General features: G+C 51.8%; 1 protein-coding gene across 14 annotated transcripts in view; it reads left to right on the forward strand.

The window, feature by feature from the left end:
* LOC146204005 (TOX high mobility group box family member 3-like) overlaps positions 1–19825 on the forward strand; it is a 615155-nt gene that overhangs the window by 508784 nt on the left and 86546 nt on the right. Inside the window, exon 1 of one of the 14 annotated variants that reach the window (XM_084589048.1) lies at positions 3147–3244. The exons of the other annotated variants lie outside the window; for them this stretch is intronic. The gene's annotated coding sequence lies outside the window, so the exon portion shown is untranslated. Of the gene's footprint in view, positions 1–3146; positions 3245–19825 lie in introns of those variants that run through there. 14 annotated transcript variants of the gene reach the window in all.

Below are 19825 nucleotides of genomic sequence, written 5' to 3' on the forward strand. Positions count from 1 at the left end.
GGTCGAAGCTAAGCAAGGAACAAATTCTTCATGCATTTCTTTAAGTAGGAGCAGCGACACGGGCTGAGAACTCGGCAGCGCTCTGCCAGTCGCGGAGCGTTGCAGCGGGCAAATAGCTTGCAATAGATGGGCCCCTGATCCGTTAGTGTCCAGCTCGGTGTAAGAATGTGTAGTTCTTACTCCGTGGTGCCTGCTATGCACGACTGTAGCGCTTCGACTTTGCGTAGCCGGCGTTGCTCGCGAGGGGGCGTGCGCCGCCATCAGACGCGTGGGTGTGAAAGAAGGGCGGCATATTTTCCCTTCCGGCGTGAGTAAGCAGCTGGGCAGTTGACCCTGTTGCGGTAATGTTCGCTGTCGCCGACTGCTGGCCTCCGACCTTGCCTGGCGGCGCGCCGTCCGACAATGGCGCCTCTCATAGCTCTTCCGCGGAGGTGGCGGCGGTGGGCGGCTTTGAATTTTGTTTAGTCCTGATTTCGGTGGCCTCTGGCGCGCTTCATGTCCCCTCCGCATTTGCTGATTTTGCTTCGCAGAGCTCTGCCGTAAGCCGCGCTCTTGATTCGTTCCTCTCCTTTTGTCAAGTCTAATGGCGCCGAGACTTGAAATCCATTCGTTCGCGGCGACGACCTTCCAGCGTGAATTCTCTTTGTGCGCGCGCTGGCTGCGTGCGAGGGGCTCTTTCCTTGGCCCCGGTCATTTGGCTTCTCTCCGTTTCTCTCGCGTCTGCCGCCGTGGATATGTCGATCCCTTTCAAGGCTCGAGAAAGAAATACCCTGGGCGCACCATGAAATGACGTTGGCACTTTAAGGATCTCGCCGCTGCGCCTGCCACGTCCGCAAAGGGGACAGCGAGGGGGAGAGAAACGGTCCTTCTCCCTGGGGGACTGCGACGTTGCTGGAAGAATCTCCATGTTGCGTCAGGTTTCCACCTAGCCAGAGAAAGGGGGCTTAGAAAGTTGTGCATTGAAGAGAAAACGTGCTCGCTAGGTGATGTCCGTGACATGTCTTGCCAACTCACATAGTTGGTGCGGTGTCAGTTTCTCTCTTCGTTACCCGTTTCGCCTGACCACTTGTAGCAACTGGAGGCGTTCTATGAAGCGGTACCGGCAACTTGTCCATCCTGGTTCATTCGTGCGCTAACATTATCTGCAGCTGTAAGTGATGATACTCGTGCAAAATTGGCGAACCTCTTTCATTCTGTTAGAGAAGCTCACCACTGGAATGTACTGCGCCCTGTCTACCTTGAGCGTACCGTCTTGAATTCGCATTATTCACACTTGTTCAGGATTCTTTTTCTTCGCAGTCATGCCACCTGAAAAAGTAACGACTGCAGTAGCAATGAGTTTTGTGCACTTTGGACATGGCAGTGTTCCTGCGCTGTAGCTAGCTAGTCGATCTCGAACATAAAAGAACCACGTGGCATAAAAGAAGCAGTTATAGGATACTTGTTGCTCTTTCGCTTCATTTCTCATGGGGCTTTTAATTGCGACTATATTCTTAAATTCGGGGGGGGGGGGGGGGGATCAATCAGTAACGGCGGGCGCAGCAGCGCACATGAGAACGAAAAATATGAAAGCCTTGATTTGATGTAGGCTAAGTCAGTTGTATGGTTAGGTCTTATTGTCAGTTGTGATAACGATGTGCAGTGCGAAGGTCATTACGTATAGTCTGCGAGCCAAAATGTTGATCACTTTGCACCGCAGCGCGTGCTACATTTATTTAGCGCGGCACGTGGTATCTTTGTCTCTGAAGTGCAGAGAAGTGAATATGCCGAGAGCGGTATCGTCCAAAACGCTATATCGACATGCGAGGTTCCTTGTTCACTTAAATATTCGCATGGTAATATGGAATATACGTCCTGATTGCACACCTCTCCACTGCACCTATCTAATTATTATTATTCTTTTCATTGTCGTGGGCCGCTTTTCGATGGAGGCGAAAAGCAAGACGCCTGTGTGTTGTGCGGTATCAGTGCACGCTTTACTTTTATTGTCGCTCTCCGATGTCATGTGATATCATCCGAAATAGAGGTTTGGTTTGTGGGGTTTAACGTCTCAAAGCGACTCAGGCTATGAGAGGCGCAGCACACGGGCGCCTTGCTTTTCGCCTCCACCGAAAAGCGGCCGCCGAGGCCGGATTTCGATCCCGCACCCTTGGGAACAGTAGTCGAGTGCCGTAACCACTGCGCCACCCGTGCGGGGCCCGAAATAGAGGATTATTATTATTATTATTATTATTATTATTATTATTATTATTATTATTATTATTATTATTATTATTATTATTATTATTATTAAAGAACCCCTTGGGGTGGTCGAAATTTCCGGAGCACTCAACTGCGGCGTTTCTCATAGCCCGAGTCGATTTGAGACGTTAAGCGCCACAAACCAAACCATCATTTCGCAATTTGTATGACGTCAAGTCTGCATAAGAATTCAAGCGATTCGCAGGGATTTTGACCGCTTCATGTTCGTTAAAATCATTTTTGAACTTCGTAAGGCTTTTCTGAACAAAGGCACAGCGGGTGCGATTCCGCCTTGCGGTGTAGTACGGACTGCTTTGGTTGCTGTCGTGGTTCTTTCACCTCCCGCTGGATGTAAACGCTCTGAGTGACCTGCGTTCTGTCCGCGGAACACCTCCTTTGAAAAAAAAAAAAAAAAAAAAAAAAAAATCGCAGTGTGTTAAATATTTTACTTGATGTCGCTTCAATGGCATGTCTCCTAGACTTCCTTGCTCTGACAGAACAGTGTTTTCTGCGTGCCTGCACCACTCGCGTATCGCGTACCGGCGTTCCTTTCGGCGGCACTCGCACTCTCCTCCCTACTCCACACCGCTGAGACGCGCGTGCGTCGTCTCCGGTGCCTTGCGCATTTGCCTTTTCGAAGTCATGCTCAATCGGCCTGCTGTTGTCGTCGTGCTTACCTCGAGTGGCTTTGAACTGTGAAGTGTTTCTTTTTTTCTTTCTTTAGACGTCCAGGTTTGCGCGTGCAGCTGCCAGCTTGATTGTTTTCGTGCGACGTCAGTGGCAGATGCGGCCGCCGGGCCGTTCGTGATAGACGCGAGAGCGCAGCTGGGCTAGCTTGCTTCTCTTGTGTGAACCTTTCCGCGTTCGAACAAAGAGCATACTGTATAATGGCTACGGCGTGAAAGAATATAGTGCTGCAGCATTTGCGCTGTGGGCAGTGAAGACAGTGTAGCGAGTTTCTCTTTATTTGCTTTTGCGAGGGATTCGAAGGCGTTGTCGACAAGTGAGTGTTTCCGATAGAGCTGTCAACTGAAATGCATGTTATTTAGCACACGAGTTGAAGCGTTCATTTGCTGAAAGGACATTATGTATTAAGGCAGGTCAACATTATGTTCTCAAGGAGGTTATATATAGTATTATATAACCTCCTTGGTTGTGCTGTGGTTTACTATATCATGAGCTTTTTTTTTTTTTTTCTTCGACAAATCATTCCGATATTTTGTTACGCTCAACTTTTACGTTTAATTTTACATGCGATGTTTTGGTTGCTTACAATTCCGTTTTGCTTCGCGCAATCTCGCAACAAAAGGATTTGATTGAGATATGTAGGGCAAGGAATGTAATATTTGCGTTGCATTCGCATATGTTTCAATGAGGCCTGCAGTAACATGCTCTTCCGTAGTATGGGCCATTCCTTTTGTCTGTTGGGTTGAATTTCTGCTTTTTTCTTTTTGCACGGCATATTTCGTTTTAACGACGCATATTTTCTTCTGGAAATTTGCCGGATATGTGACATTTCCTGGACTCTAATATTACCCTGTCGTGGGGTGCGTATCAATTCTGCGAGTACTTTTAGGGTCTTTCGTCATGACACTGTCGGGTGTATAGCAGGAAGTGATAATTGATTGCCTCTCAGTATTGGAACGTTGGATGTTTAGTGTAGTGGTTAAATCAGGTTACGTGCGCATATTTCATATCCGATCGTTTGCCTCATTGCCGTGTGTGTAATAACAGCTAGTGGTGGCAGGCGGGCGACATGGCCGGCCACTGATTGGTCGTAGTGTTTTGTGACGTCACGCGACCACGCGGTACGGCCGATTTAGCAGGAGCTGCCAACTCGGCTTCTCATTATTGGAGGGTGAAGGGAACCAAACCGTGCAGGAGAATTATTTGCATTCCGAAACAGACATGGCACCCGTAGGCCACGCCAGTTGATCCGTACGGCTTGGTTGAGAAGGGATTAGTGTTTGTTCCGGATGATCTTCGAGCAAGTGTTGTACGTAACTTACGACTGTACGTTGAAAAGTGTCAATAAGGTAAGAGAGGCACAAATTAAAAGGTGAATGAATAATCAAGTTCCAAAGCGCAGGTGAGCGAACGGGGATCCGTAAGGGGAGCCGCGTCAGACTGAACTTCAGAAGTTTTCCGTGTATGCCATTGTTCAGACCGCAGGCATGTGAAAAAAGAAAAGAAAAAAAGAAAAAGTTAAGTTCATGGCTGGCTGACGCACTTGACCTGACTGTGTGTGATATGAACCTATAGAACTTATGGAAGCTTCTAATATCATACGCCACAAAATAGCTATGTCAACTCGCCATTTATCGCATTGAAAAAAACTAGATACCTTTACAAATTAATTTTTACGTGTGATTCCAGACGCTTTCAAAGAGTTCTGTGATCTCTAGATTTGTCGAGTTTTAATTGCTGGGAAACCCTGAAACACGAGGCTACATTACTGATGCTGATTTTCATTCCCGCGGTATTTAGGCCAGTGAGTGGTTGTTTTGAATAAAGTTATATTAATTCATTCGATCGTTCTCACAGGTGCATTCCCCCCCCCCCCCCCCCCCCCCCCCCCCCCCCCCCCCCTCTTAGTACAGTGACAGCGAACAAACACAGTAACATGTTTCGTTCTTATGAACGCTTCGATCTTTCTCCTTTTTCGCCTGACAGGTGCTTCTAATCTACGTAATATTAGCAGGTCTATAACATTTGATCGACCTGCATGTGGGAACCTTAGTACATTTGCAGGCTCAGACATATCTGAACGCCTCTAGGTTTGGCCATGTGCAGTTTCTGAAAAACTTGTCCGAGTATCTACTTGGCCTGGCAGGAGCTTCGCCGAAAGGACACGTTGAACTGTACACATGAACAGGAAGTAATGCTAGTCGTATCGTATATTCGATGGAAAGAGCGATTTTTGAGAAGGGAAGGCTTGGTCTATTCCTCTGCTCTCTTCTGCGACGTTTTTTAGAAAAAAAAAAAAAAGCACTTTCCATTTATAAGTGACCTTGACTCGGCTTTTGTCGAGTTCGTGTAAACATACATGCGTCGCAGAAACTTTCGCGTCTCTCGAATGGCTACGTCACCGTCATCTCCTGCGGCCTATTGCATGGGTGGCATAAAGCTACGTATCCCTGCGCGTGTATCAAGACTGCCTGTTCCCTCGCCCATTTTTGTTTTTTTCTTTTTTTTTTTCTGTGCTACTTTTCTTATCAATAGTATTATCGCGACTCTCACTCCATTGTCGGGAAGTGATTCCGAACGGCTGTAATTCCGGAAAGGTCTACAGCTGCGATGCCATAAGTTAACCAAGCGTACTAACTGTAGCATTCTTTTTTTTGTTTGTTTGTTTTCGGTTTTTATTGCGTTATTCCGGCTGAGACGCCTTTAAAGACGGTCATCAGCAGGCCTCCCGGTTGATATGCGAAAAAAGCACGATAACTGCAGCAAGGACAAGAAAATGAGCCGGTTATGTAGCCGGAAGAAAAGAAAACGTCTCGGATAGCCACGAGTGTGGAAGAAGAAAGAACCCACGTAGGGGGAGGAAGCGCACAGTGCGAGATAGAGCAAGGCGAGGGAAACCCTGGCGCTGATCCTGCCCGCTGTGCCGACAGTCGTGAATTGCGCCAATTTTCAGCCTCAGTGCTCTCAGCGCGCCCCGCATTGCGTTCGGCCTGTAGCGCGTAGTCCGGCCAGTTTCCGCCCCCTGGTGGGGGAAGAAAGGTGGGGGAGGGGGTTGGGGGCAGGCAAGGCGGCTTGGCCGCTGGAACGCAGCCGGTTGCCCTGCGTGGTAGGCTCGTGGCTGGCACATTTTTCAGTGGCGATTTTGCAGGTGTTGCCTAACGTTAACTGTTTAGTCAGCAGAGTGGAAAGGTCCATTTGCGGTCCATCTTTTGTTTTGTGAGCACCCGCCGGAATTGTGGAACAATGTGCCTAGTGAACTGACCGACACGCTGGTTACTGCGCCATGTTTCGGGATCCACTGCAGAAATGGGCTTCTGCACATTTGACACGATGTGCACACACTTGCGACGTCTCGCGTCCCCGTTGAGTGTGATTCCGCCCAGACGTCCTGCGCGGCCGCCGCTGTGTGTTCCGGCGCCTTGAAGGAAAAGCGCCGCGGCGAAGCCCGAAGAAAACACGCAGTAATGAAGCAACCGGGATAATGGTGCACTCCGGACTAGTCCGATTTGGCGTCGGCTCCTGTCTGGAAATGAACCTCCCTTCCTTATATTCCCGGTTATTTTGGTGGCTCGCGGCCGCACTTGGCATGCCTCCTCCTATCTCGCTTTTCCTTTTCTTTTTGCCCGTGCTACGCTCCTGGCAGTGAGTTCTTTGTTGCATCGCCCCGCGTACGGCGTTCGTGCCAAATTTAACTTATGTATCTTTTCTTTTCCCCGAGTCATTTTTTTCCCTCCGTTCTCGAGCCTTCATATTCCCGTGTAGGCACTTTGAGAGAAGGGATTGATGATGATAATAATAATGCGCGTACAGGGTCAGCTGTAGAGCGGCTGCGCACGCTTGGATGTGCTTGCTAATGTTTACGTTGCATTCGGCGAGGGCCTGTGTCCAGTCGCGTGCACAGAAACTCGGCGCGATCTGCCTTCCATAGTGGGCGTCCGGCACCCGTCACGGCCCAGCCATGGGCGATGATTGAATTAGAGAACTGTTTTCCTCTGACATGGATAGCTGTTCATGCGTCCATTAACTGTATACGGAGTCGGCGCCAAAGGTGCGCCACTAAGCCTTTCCTATGTAACCGTTGCATCTCTTCCGAGTGGCATCGGCGACAGAGCAGAATCGTAGGTTCCTTGTGTGCATGCCCAGGAGCGAAGGTTGAATGTAGTCTTTGGCGCGCGGTTATTCGTCCAGAAATCTTGAAATTTATTCCGGTGTTGACCACCTACTCGTCGCCTGCCTTTTAAATTGCTCGCAAAGTTCTTGCGAAGGCTCAGACGCGGTCGTCTATATGAGAGCCTTTGGGGTTATCGCGAAGCCAGAGTTACGCAAAGAAGCTACGGCGGCGGCGAGGGGCCTTCCTTCGTCGCTGCAACAGTCGTTAAGCGGGAATGCTGCCTGGAGGGCATTTCCGGAGCAGCGATCCGATCGTGTGTAGACGGGGCACGCGATGCGGCCGCCCAGCGACCCGTTTATCCGTGTCGCGAGTGCCCGGCGGCTGGACTTTCGTTTCTCGCCTCGGGCGCGCTGGTGCATTGGCCCACTGCTTTTCAGGGTCGAGGCGCAGCCTTGACCTCGTGGCAGCGACCCAGCCTGGCTGGGCACAACCCGTCTTCCTCCTGCGGCTTTTTATAGGGCCGCTCTCGGTGGGACCGCTGGGCGAGGCTGTCCTGCCGGCACGCCCGGTCGATCGCGATTCCGGCTTCTCGCACGGTGGCGGATCCGCTCTCTTCGGGGACTCCCTCTTTGTTTTGCTCCTTCGCCCGGGTACTGTTGCTGCTGCGCCCGGGGCGCAGAAACAAAAGGCCCGGCCGCCACTCCGGAACGCGCGTCGGCGCGGATCAAGTCGCTCTCTTTCTTTTCCCCTGCTGCCTCCCTCCCGATGTTGTTTTTGTCGTTGACGTTGTGACAGAACGTTTCTTTGTTGGAAGCAGGCACGAAACTAGAAACGTGCCTCGTTGCGATGCCGACGAGTACTGTTGGCTCGGAATGGGAGTAATCGTGACGCAAACAGGTGCGACTCCGGCGGCCGCTGTAACGAAGACGTGCCACGTTCTCCGCTATTATTGGCCGCCTTTGCGGCGTTGGTAACGGTTCTTCTGGCGCACCGGGGCTTCCTCGGCCCGTCATAGGGATTCGTGTCTGGTTCTGTCGTTAGCTTTAGCGACCGCGGAGGTTCCCGCCGTGGTTGTTCCTTCGTGCTGTCGTCGTTAAAGGCTGATTTGTGGGGGTTGCGACTTTTATGTTTTCCTTTTCTGATTTCACATCATTTGCTGCTCGGTTTTCTTTGCCTCTACGCGTCGAATGAAATCCTCGTTATTGTCGCTCCCTAGCAATTTTGCGCTAGGGTGGACAACTTCGTAATTGCTGCTCCTTGGTATCATCTGGCTGCTGCATTCTTTTGACCGTTCACTTCTTTAAATATATGCATACACGAGTTCATCACTTCATTAATTAGCTTCAGCCATCCAGCTCGGCTGTGTTTGCTCCACAAATGCTTGTTCGCGTTCGATCTTACACAGCTTGCAATAAGTAAAAGCGTAGCTAATTCAAGGTAGCGCTTCATATGTAGCGCATGTCTGAACAGTGCGTTCTCTGTTGTAGACTGATCGCCAGAGACATACTGGCGTGATTACGTTACGTATTTTTACTGGACGAAATTCCGCTTCGGCTGTGGAGTTTATGCGCCGTAGAGCAGCGTTTCGGGCGTACATTGATCTCCCATATTTCTTTACCGTACACCGGTGGAGTTTGCGCACCGTAGTGGAGCGTTTCTGGCGTGTTTCGATCTCCCGTGTCTCTTGTACTGGCTCACAGTTGTATTTGCGTTTAGTCGTCAGAAAACGCCTGCCGCGCACTAAATGTTATAGACGCTAGAACGCCGCTGGCGGGCGGTGTGAAACTCGTGCCGCTTGGTATTCCTTCAGGACATGCGGATCACCTCTGTGGTCTGTAGTGGGGATTAATCAAAGTGCTGTCCGTGCCCACCTCTCGTCTTCCATCTGTGATCATATTGCGGTAGGACCGTTGCATTACAAAGAAAAATTGAAATGAGACATTGACGGTTCTCAATTGCTCAAGGACGAAGGAGTAAGCGCAATAAAAACTAGTTTAGACAAAGCGTCTCCGTGCTCGCCAAACATTGGCTGCAACATTGAGACAGATGAAACCGTTTCGTGCATAGCTGTGGCAAGGACACTACACTGCCCTATCGTGAATAAGGTAGTCACGTCCTGGCTGTGTGGATCTGCCTCAATCTGTTCGAGAATTTGCGATCTGCTGGAAACAGAAAGCCTGGGTGGGATGAGAATCCGGAAAAAGAGTTAGAATCGGGGCACAGTTGAATGCTTTGTTAATTGCGGGTTCGAATGGACAGTGTGTTAGAGCGTAATATATTCAATTAACCAGCGTACGGAAAAAGCGGGAGTGGATCGCCGACGTCGTCAAACCTGGTCGCCAATCTGATTGCAAAGTATACTAGCTAATGCTAAGTGGTGCCCCAAGGTGACGTTGTTCGAGGTGCTGAAAATTTACCACAGGCCAGAAGTTATGCTGCCATTGGTAACCGGTCCACTCGCTGTTTACTCCAAATACTTGGAGAAAAGGGCTTTTACAAAATTACCGCTGACACTGTTTTTTTTTCTTTAAGCCATAGAAAGGCATACTGATGGAATTAGCCCGCGTTATTCTTAACACACACACACACACACACACACACACACACACACACACACACACACACACACACACACACACACACACACACACACACACACACACACACACACACACACACACACACACACACACACACACACACGCACACACACACACACACACACACACACACACACACACACACACACACAGAGAGAGAGAGAGAGAGAGAGAGAGAGAGAGAGAGAGAGAGAGAGAGAGAGCGGTGTCTAGTTTTTGGAATAAACATACGTTCAGCGTTCCAATGCCTACATAAGCTCATTTTGTGGAGTTGAATAATAGTTCTGGTAGAACACGATAGGGAACACAGCAAAGGAAGCTAGTTTCCGGTAGCGGGGCTTATGACATTGGTCGAGTCAAGGACAAAAACCGAAAAGAATGAATATGGAATAGAAGTTCAATGCAGTCGTTTCAGTGTTCCGGCCTCATATTTTTTTAACTATATTCGTTGTCTCTAATCCTAATGCTTGTTGTCAATTGAAGTAGCGGGTCAAAAAAAGAAAAAAAGGAAAGTGAGGTTCGGTTAGCTCGCTGGTCGGGATAGGACCGCCCACATTATTGAAACTGCGGTCACCCGAATTTCCTTCGTCAGTGAGTGTAGCGAAGGGGCTGCTTGCACCTCGACGTTGAGCTCAAGGAATTGGAACGTTGCGACAAAAAGATTGCCGTGCGCCATGCTTGATGTGCATGTCTCGGCGTTCACGGCAGGTCTGCATGAGAGCACGGGGAACAGTATAGTCGATTAAGGCCGCTGTGTCAATAGGCAGTCCTCGCTCCGCTTCTAACGTCGTTTCATTTAATATTTGCCCAGTTCTTAGGCATACGCTGGAAGTAAAATTGCGTCTGTTTGATCGCCTCCCAGGTGCTGTATGGCTGTCGCTGATGTGGAAGGGTTAGGCCTAGTCGCGAGTCTGGGTCGGGCGCAGCTTCGTCCATAGCAGTATGTGCGCCCGTTCTTAGCGAGTTGTAATCACGGTGCCTGCACGATAACGTCACCCGATGCATTTCTGTGAGAACTTGGAAGTTTTGCGCAACCAGTGTCATTTAATCAGAAATCTGCGGCCATAATATACTTTGCGTTGCCATTCTTCGGAGTGCTGTTTCTCTGCTGGTTTGCTTCCACAGCTTCGTTGGGGCACGCGGCCGCTCGTTGATGCGTGTGTGGGTTCATTGAAGTTTGTCCGCCGGCCATTTACTGTCGGGGACAAACGTTTCCCAAGATGCCAGTTAGCTCATTTATTATAACTGGTGGCTGAAATGCACATTTGCGGAAGAGCAACTACAGTGTGTGACACTCTACTTAGGTGGGGATTGGCAGGCCTGCCACCTATGCGTTTAGATGGCCTTTCCTGGAGACTTTAGTCCCCGATAGAGGCATTCATAGATATTGAGGCAACTAAATCGTTAAGCACGAAATGTCTTTACTATAAATGTAGTGCGCTTTAAAGAAAGGGAAACCGATAGCCGCGGTAAGCAACTGCCTGTGACGGAATGGGCTCAGATTACGGGAGAGCCCATGTGGTTACTTGCGGCGAGCCTTCTACATCGCACTGCGAAGTGGCGTCATACTGCGCGTTGCTCGCAGGACAGTCGCGGCTCCGATGGGCCCGTTAGGTTTTCTATCGCCACGGGCAGCTGGGTCGGAGCCGTTCGGTAAGTGGCATCCTCTGAGTCCGCTCAAACGGGGGTGACCACTGCACGGGTGAGGTCGGCGGGGCCAAGCTCATTGTGGTCCAGAGCAGCAGGTATGCCGAAAGGGCAGAAAGAAGCCAAAAAAAATAAAAAGGGTGGCGGGGGGGGGGGGGGGGGGGGGGGGGGAGGGGTTGAAAGGGGGAGAACACATTTGCAGGCTGCTCCGGAGCTGCTGACCTTCTCAGGGGAGGGCGAAACCCTTCTTGGAGCCGAAAAATAAGGGGACGACCTTGAAGCGGCTTTCAACTTTCAGGTTCACTGAACCCTTCCTACCATCACTGCCAAAATGACAACAGATTCGTGCGCCTCCGCGAAAATGACGGGGAAGGGGGCGTTTAAGAATGTTTGGACGGGGCTGGATGCCGCGGCGGAACGGGCGGCTTCCTGCCGGCCTTCCCTTCAACTTCTTTTGGCGCGGGGCGAGTCCATTCGGAGAGAGGACGGCGCGCGCGGCGTGTCCTGTGCTCTGTGGCCGGACCGGCCCTCTTTCTCGCAGCATTGCCTCGCGGACGGGGTGGCGCGTCGCTTTCGTTCTGATCCCGAAAAGCGAACCCCGCAGAGTTGGAGGCCGGAAAACAGATGCAAAAATCAATCGGGCCGTTGCACATCTATTCGGGATGACCCTCTCCAATGCGAACGTTCGCAACACCTGAAGGAAGCTGAGCGTCCGACGAGATTTTCTAATTTTCGCACATCTACAGGAGTTGATGTGTCACTCTAGTATTCTCGCCGTCGTGACTCCCCCTCTCTTTTTTGTTTGTGTGTGTGAGGTCAACATGTATAGATGGAGAAATGAGCCCCGTTGGTAATGGCACGCGCTCACCGCCACGAGACCGCTTCAGGAATGGCAGGTGGTTTGAGGCGGGAGAGCATAAACCGGTTCGGGGAGCGCGCAGTTTTTTTATTTTGTCTCTCCTTTTCTCTGGGGAGAGGAGCGACCCTCGTCCTGCTGTTTCAGTTGGGCTTCATGGCCTCGTGATGACTGGCGCAATGCTCGTGCGGTCCGTGAGCGTGAGTTAGGTGCGTCAAGAACGCACTCGTAATGATGCCAGACTGGTTCCATCAAGAAGGTCGGCTGTGAAATTTTGCCTGCATGGTTTTTCGCCTTTACCGGTATTCATTCCGTGGGCCGTCATAAAGTTGTTCAAATTGCGGCTTCTGTGGTGTGGCCTGGCGAGGTCGAATTGCGCGGGGAAAACGTGACTGGAAGAGCTTCTCCTTTCTCGTGTATGTGTTTACTTGTTGCTAATGATGATGAGTTGTTACGTCGCAATTGACTGCAGTGTTTCGTTTTTCTTGCATGTTCAGCCTCAATAGTTTGCACGCGTCAATGTGTGTTGATTGTCCGAAACGTGGCGAGCGTATTCTGAGAGTGCAGCGACTAACCAGTAAGTCACAGAACGAGCGCCGGTGCTAACAGTGGTGGGACATCACAGCCTCTCGTGGCGTGCAACCTACGACAGTGAAGTTGCCGCTGTTGTTTTCCCCGCTCTGCATTCGTGCGTTCACGGCGACCGTCTTTTAGCGCAGTGTCTGTGCTCAGCCGGGGACGCGACTTGGTTTTTATTTCCCTAATCGCGGCCGCGTTTTCGGAATCGATGGGCGCGCTTCGTCGTCGCCCAGAGCCTCTCCGGGCCGGAATGGCTGTTCGCTCTCCCCCAAGCAGGCGCCTCCCCGGTCGGTCGATACAACACACATGTGCATGATCATGCTGCCTGATCACTTTGCGCGGTGTGGTCGGTCGCGCCGTAGCCACACCACCACCAACAACGGTCTCTTTTAAATACGCCCTTTCCTTCTGTTCTCCCAGTTGGAGGCAATCGAAGCGCTCTCCCTGCTGCCATTTAACCACGTGATGCGACGTTTTGAGTTTGTAACGAGTTGCTTGGAGACCACGAAGCGTTTTGAGCCTATTGATCGGTGCCAATCGATGCCGAGACGATATTTTGGGGCCTTATTTCTCACCACAAATGAAGCGGTCGTCCCTGAGCGTGCGCTCGAGCTGCTCACGCTCCGTTTGCTGCCCGATGCGGGGAGCTCTTCGCGCATTTGCGGCGCTAACGAATCCCTCGACCGCCACGCCCCAATCAACCGTTTATAAGCTCTCGTAGCTTTTGTTTTTCGAAAGAGTACGGGCAGCGACTTTTACCAACGGTGTCCCGGACTAGGGACCCCACCAGCCTACCCTTAATCTAAGCCATTGTCAATAAATGTTTTCATCATCATCATCATCACCATCTCGTTTAACACCCGGCAGTCCACTTCGTCCGCTCGCCCACCGGTCTGGGCTGGTGCAGTGCCGAGAGAAGGCCGTCCTGAATGTCGCACCATCTGAGCGCTGGCGGGGAACGTTTCTAGTTTGGGGGGTAATTTGGGTTGCGTGGTACTGGCCGCCCTGCGTAGAACGCCTTTCTTCCCTATTTTGTACGGAGACGGGACTTCACGTAGGCAATTATTGGCGGATGCAGTGGCGCCAAACGGCCCGCTTCCAACATGTGATATGCTCGGCTTTTAGACGTCGCTACTGTCCTGTGCCGAAATTTTTGGACTCACGCAGTAGCCTGTATACCGAGCAGTTGAGTGGTATGTTGCACACCGCGAAGTTTGTTTGAGGTAAAGTGGTCTTGCCTCGTGTGGCTGCATTTGAAGCAGGCGTTGTCTTTTGAACCTAGCAGCTGTGGCGGCAAGACGTCGCTTCGACTGGCGCCAAGTACACTTCTCTTGCGCTATACACAGGGCCGGCGCATGCTCTACTGCAGATTACAGCGTTGCAGAAATAAACAAGGCTCGCGGCTCTGGAGATAGTTAACAGAAAGGGTTCAACGTTGGTTTAAATAATGCATGCCGCTAGCTGAATTCGATATTTCTAATGAAAAAAAAAAAAACAGCAGGTGGCCTCGGAAAGGGTATCGGGTTATATATGTGTTCCTTGCCGCGCATCAGCAGCGCGTGGCGGCGCAGCGACCTATCTGGGGAAGGGCAGTGCGGCGGCAGCAGGTGGTCGCGAGACATGGGCAGGCGCCACTCTGCTGCCGGGGGTTGGCGTGGCGCGTGCTCTCCGGGCGATGGACAACAGATGGCCCAGGTGAGAGAGAATGCCACCGCCGCGATCTGGGACGAAGCGCGCGCGTGCGGTCAGCGGGGATGCGCGCAAAATGGCCGCCGGTCATGGGCGACTCGCGGTTCTTGCCACCTGCCGCGTTATTGTTTCCGCGCGATTCCTGGCGTCGGGTGCCGAGCGTGGCCTGCGCGTGGCGCGAGACCGGCGCCCGAAAGGGAGCCATAAACAGGGGGCGCCACGCACATTAGCATTCGCTTCTTGAGGGGGACCGACTGGCTTCGGCTTTTTTGCGCGCGGGAGCGGAGACACGATTGGCAAGGCGCGCGCTGGTTGTTTTCGTGCCTCCGGCGCACGGTCTTGGTGAGCCAGTGTTCGCTTTGCATTTGAATGGCGTTCTGATCCGTTGGCAACGTGGATTTGCATGTCAAAGACGGCGCGTCGTCGAATAAACAAGCACCCAGCGCGGAATTCCTTTGTTGACGGACCAGCGGCATGAAAGGGGCCTCCTCCTCGCTGCCGCTACGAGAGAGGGGAAGCGGCCAACGTGATTAGGCATTCGGCCCGGAATAAATTTGCCCCACTTCCCGGGAGGCTCCAAGGTGTGCCAGTATTCTGGGTTAATGCGTTCGGCGCGTCACGTATTGTTTGGCGAGGCCTAATGGGCCGCACTTAGCGCATGCAGTCGGTCTTGTTCACGAAGATGTGACGTTTCCTTTTGTTTCGCCTACTAGCGCCGTTTGAGCGCCGTCCGCTGATGCTTTATTCACTCTCCCGCCGCGCGATCCGGGCGCGCGTTCATTTCCAACTGTTCGATCACGTGCGCGTTCTTCGCACTAGTTGACGAGCGACGATATAAGAAGATGGGATGGAAAGGAAAATTTGCGAAATGGCCATTTTTGCGCGCCTAGAGGACCGGTGGAAGGCGTTTCCCCCCAGTTGGCGCATGCACCGTTCTTCGAGCGGGTGGCAGGCAGTGTCGGCGTCCGCAGTTTCGTTCGACGCATCTGCGCCTGCGTCGTCCACGTTCTCGGGCGACGTGACGTGGTGTATAGTGCAGGGTTTTCGCGCTGTGCGGCGCCGGCCGCAATTAGACACCACTAGGGCTGCCTGGTTGATTGCCGTCTTTCGTATTGGCATGGAAATGGTCCCGGGGCCATTTGTGACACATGTGCGCGGAGCCCATTGCGCGCTCTTCATTCGGTGCAGCTGCCTCCCTCGCGCTGCTCCTCCCTTTCCGTAGTGTCCGCGAGCGCATATATTGTTGTCCCTTTGTCCCGCTTGCTGCGCCCGCGCTTTCGGAGCGGGAAATGCAAATCGCGCACCATTTGTGCCTCTATTGAATTACGACGGGGAAAGAGAAGGCTCTTCGAATAACAAGTAACGGCTCGTAATGAATGCACATTCTTCGCTGCCTTGATTAGAGTCGGTTTAGCGTTGCTTCTCTATGCGGCTGCTGGCGTAGCAGGAGAAGGAAAAAAGAAACAAGACAGCGGAAGGAAGAGGGAAGGAGCAATGAAAGGAAAGGAACAGCGAACGGAACGCTTCTAAACTTGCTGACGTTTTTGAGGTACTCTTGTTGCTACGAGAAAAACCGTTCGTTCACCCCTCCCCATCCGGAGTCCTCTCTCGCCCTGGGCTCTTTTTTTTTTTTTTTTCAATAGTGATTAACGTTTCATTTTCTTTTTCTCTTGTAGAGCTGGAGATGCAGCCGGATAGGTTGTTTGAAAGGTGTCATTTTTGCAGTGCATACTACATTCACTAGTCTAGTATCATTTGCAGTATAATAGCAACATCACGAGTACGTATGGCTGCGTTTATGTTGGCGTGACGCTACGCTGAAGCCAGCTCCGCCGATATCTAAGCGGTTTAAAGTCATATGGGGACTCTGTATTCGCAGCGATATCCGCCGCTGCACGAGGCAAAACTTATCTCCAACGTTGCTCGCAGAGATGATCGTATGTCGCAACTCGTGACGCAGTGAAATGTCTCGGCCCAGTGACACGCTGGCTTGTGAGGTCTGAAGAACACGCATATCGAATTCGAGTCGTCTACGGCGGGCGCGCCACGCTTTGGACGCCAAATGGGCTCGTGACGTGATCCGGCACATTTATACCGCGGGCATAGCCTCCGACATAGCATTTCTGCGCTTGCACAATTGTCAAAGGCTCTAATTCGAAATAACTTGTCGTCGGTATGAAGGTGTCATAGCTGCAGTGATTTGGGGTCCTAGGACTACGACCACTGTAGTACTTTTCGCACAAGTCGACAGAAGCTTCCCGTGTCTTTCGCTCATTAACTTCTGTATGCTGATTGTCCCCCTTGTATAAAATGATTAACGTCCTTATCGCCGATGCCCTTCCAGCGCCGCAGAGTCACGGCATTTCAGATTACTCTGCTGGCGTGTTTTCTTTATAAGCTTCAGGGTCTGATAAGCGGCACGAGTCGTGGCGCGCTTCTGGCGGTGCATTGGTGGTCTTGAGCGCCAGCCGAGACGGCAATCGACTCGGCGCAACGTGTTGCGCGCGGGATGCATGTTTTGTGCGATCGCATCTGCCCATTGTTTTTTGAGCGCGGTGGGACGTGTTCGCCTGTGTGAGTCTCCGTTGCACGCCGGTGGCGCTGCTTGTAACACGTCGCTGATAGCAGCGCGTGGTCTCGTAATGCTACGTTCTGCGGTATTTCGCTGGCACACAAAAAAAGCGCAGCATATATTTTTGTATTTATTTATTTATTATTATTTTTTTTTTTTTTTTACCAGGCTGCATTGCAGGAGTCTTGGTTATTCTTAAACGCGGTTCACTGGACGTTTGTTTGTCTGTGGTGGGTTCTTGTTTTTGCGATGTGACACCTCTACACTTGTTTGTTTGTTTTCTGCTTCTACCTCTCTTTATTAGGTTAGTGGACTAATGACTTAAACTCTGCTGTATGAAAATGCGATTGGTTAATTGGTTGGGACCCACAGTTCGTTTCTTTGTTGGCGAAGGTTGTTGTTGCTGCTCGTGTTCCCTCGATGAGCTCATGTTAGCGCTCGTGGTCTGGGCTGGCCAGAGCTGCTTCCTGCCGTTCATTTAATGGGTACCGCTGCTGGTCACGCCTGCAGCGAGGTCACGTAGTCATCTTTCCCACAATCCAGTCCAAGTGTTGATATCAAGGTCGCTCTGGGCGATGCATAGCCGCCGTTATTTTAAGTCCTGCCGCAGTGACTCGACTGCTGAATTGAGGGGTGCAAGTTCGATCCCGGCCGTGCGCTTTTCGATGGATGCGAGAAGCGAGGCGCCGGTGTGCTGTGCGATGTCAGTGCACGTTAAAGAACCCCAGGTGGTCGAAATTTCCGGAGCCCTCCACTACGGCGTCCATCATAGCCTCGGTCGCTTTCGGACGGACGTTAATCCCTTTAAAATCATACTAAACTATTATGGTTTGTGCAGAAAGTAGTTGCGTTCTTATACCCGCTTCCAAAAGCATATACTAGGTGGCTGTGGTAAAATAAGATGTTTTTGTATGAAACGAATATCCTCGTTTTGTTGCCGTTTTACTGGTAATCCGCAAAATCTCAACTGGATTGCCATGCATCTCTTTGAAGATGCAAGACGTGTCACAAGCAGCGCCACCGGTAATGACTCCGAAGCGTGCACTCGCGCGTCAATTTTGATCGCGGGTGTATTGGCACTTTGTGGCAGCAGGTGTCAACTTAAAGCGATGGAATGAAGAGCTTGGAACGCGCGCTGTCTCCTGTTGCGCTGTGTATCGCGTAGCTTTGACCGCATCTCCGTGACCCGCGTAAGACAGCAACTTTTCGTCGCGCTTGTTCTCGAACGCTCACAGTCCCTTTATCGGTGCCGTCCTGACGCGCGCGATTCTTGTTGCTCCAAACGAGTTCCCCCGCGCCAGCCTCGTGAGCCCCGGCGGCCGAGTGTGCAAGCTCTCTCTGCGCTGCCCTTCTCCGAGCTGCTTCTTTGTCCCGTATCGGACCCGGTTTCTTCTCGGCGCGGATTTCGCGCAGCCCCACGTCGTGAAGCGCGTGCTTTTGTCCGCCTCGGCAGAAACACGACTCCTTTTGACTCGTATAATGCGTGCTCGTCAGCTTTTGTTTGCCTGCACTCTTCTTTCGCAAGCGAGACTGGACGCCATTGTAGTGGCCGTGCACCCCGGAGGCATGCTGTGTGTGCGTCATTGGCCGCCTGCGTTCTCGAATTGCATGACCTTGGTCTTCGTGGTCCCCTTAATGCGTTGCCGAAATGCCGTACGGCGGCTGCGCGGTCATTCCGTCCGGAACATCCACGCCGAGTTATCTTTTCTGACCATCTCGCGCGAAATTAACGTCGGCAATTCGTGGTTCGCTTCGAATTACGTAGAACTCGAAGTGGGCGTTTTTTTATCGATACGTTCGTACTGGGCCTTTGCCGTCCGTGCCTCGCGCGGTTTCACAAGAATTGGTTTGCGCCTTTGCACATACGCTGCTTCTCCGCGCGCGCGCGCGCGTGCGTGTGTGTGTGTGTGTGTGTGTGTGTGTGTGTGTGTGTGTGTGTGTGTGTGTGTGTGTGTGTGTGTGTGTGTGTGTGTGTGTGTGTGTGTGTGTGTGTGTGTGTGTGTGTGTGTGTGTGAAAGAGAGCTGGCAACTGGAACACCGCCTTTCTCGTTATGGTTCATGCATCATTGTTATTTCATACCCGTGATGTTATTCGGGATAGGTTCTGCCCCGTTAAAAATCCGGCATATGCGTCTGGTGGAGCATCGCCACTGAAGGGGTGTTTTTAAGCATGGTGAGCTTCCACATTTTCATCTGAGAGGGCGAGTGATTGTCCTTATCGGGAGCGGTGAGCTGCACCCCTGGGATCCTGAGACGATTAAAATACGACAGCGCAGTTTTACACTGCACCTCGTTTGTTCGGTGAGCTCTCGCGAGACAGTGCTTAGTCGCTCTGCAGCATGGTAGCTATATGCGTCCGCCATATAAGGCAATGCAGTAACCACTCGGGCCTCGGTAATTATGAGAGAGTTCAGTAGTCGCGGCCAGTTATCGAACCCGTGACCTCAGAGCGGGGAGCACGCTGATGGGCGTGATCGCCTTGGACGCTCTGCGTCGGTTCGCGGGTGTTGCGCGTTCGGGTGGGGGCAGGCACGGACCTGTTGCGTCGTGGGGATGGCTCCTCGGTCGGGCGGCCATTGCGCCAACGAAAACGAGCACGTCTTGTTTGCGGGTGCAGCTTGCGTCGTCGTCCCGCGGTTTGGTCCGAGAACAAAGCAAAGTCTGGGAAACAAAAGGAGCCCAGATTGATGATGTTGTCGTTCAGCCGAGCGTGTCGCTTTGGACGTGCCGTTGCTCGTTCACCCTGGCGCTTATGGCTCACAATGGGCAGTGGCGGCGGCCGTAGTTTCTCCGTTCTGGCCTCGTTTTCCTCCTCGCTCTTTATGAGGATGATTATTATTTGC

Source organism: Amblyomma maculatum, chromosome 1 (assembly GCF_055883805.1).
Source record: "Amblyomma maculatum isolate TAMU_Amacu chromosome 1, ASM5588380v1, whole genome shotgun sequence".
Classification (NCBI taxonomy): domain Eukaryota; kingdom Metazoa; phylum Arthropoda; class Arachnida; order Ixodida; family Ixodidae; genus Amblyomma; species Amblyomma maculatum.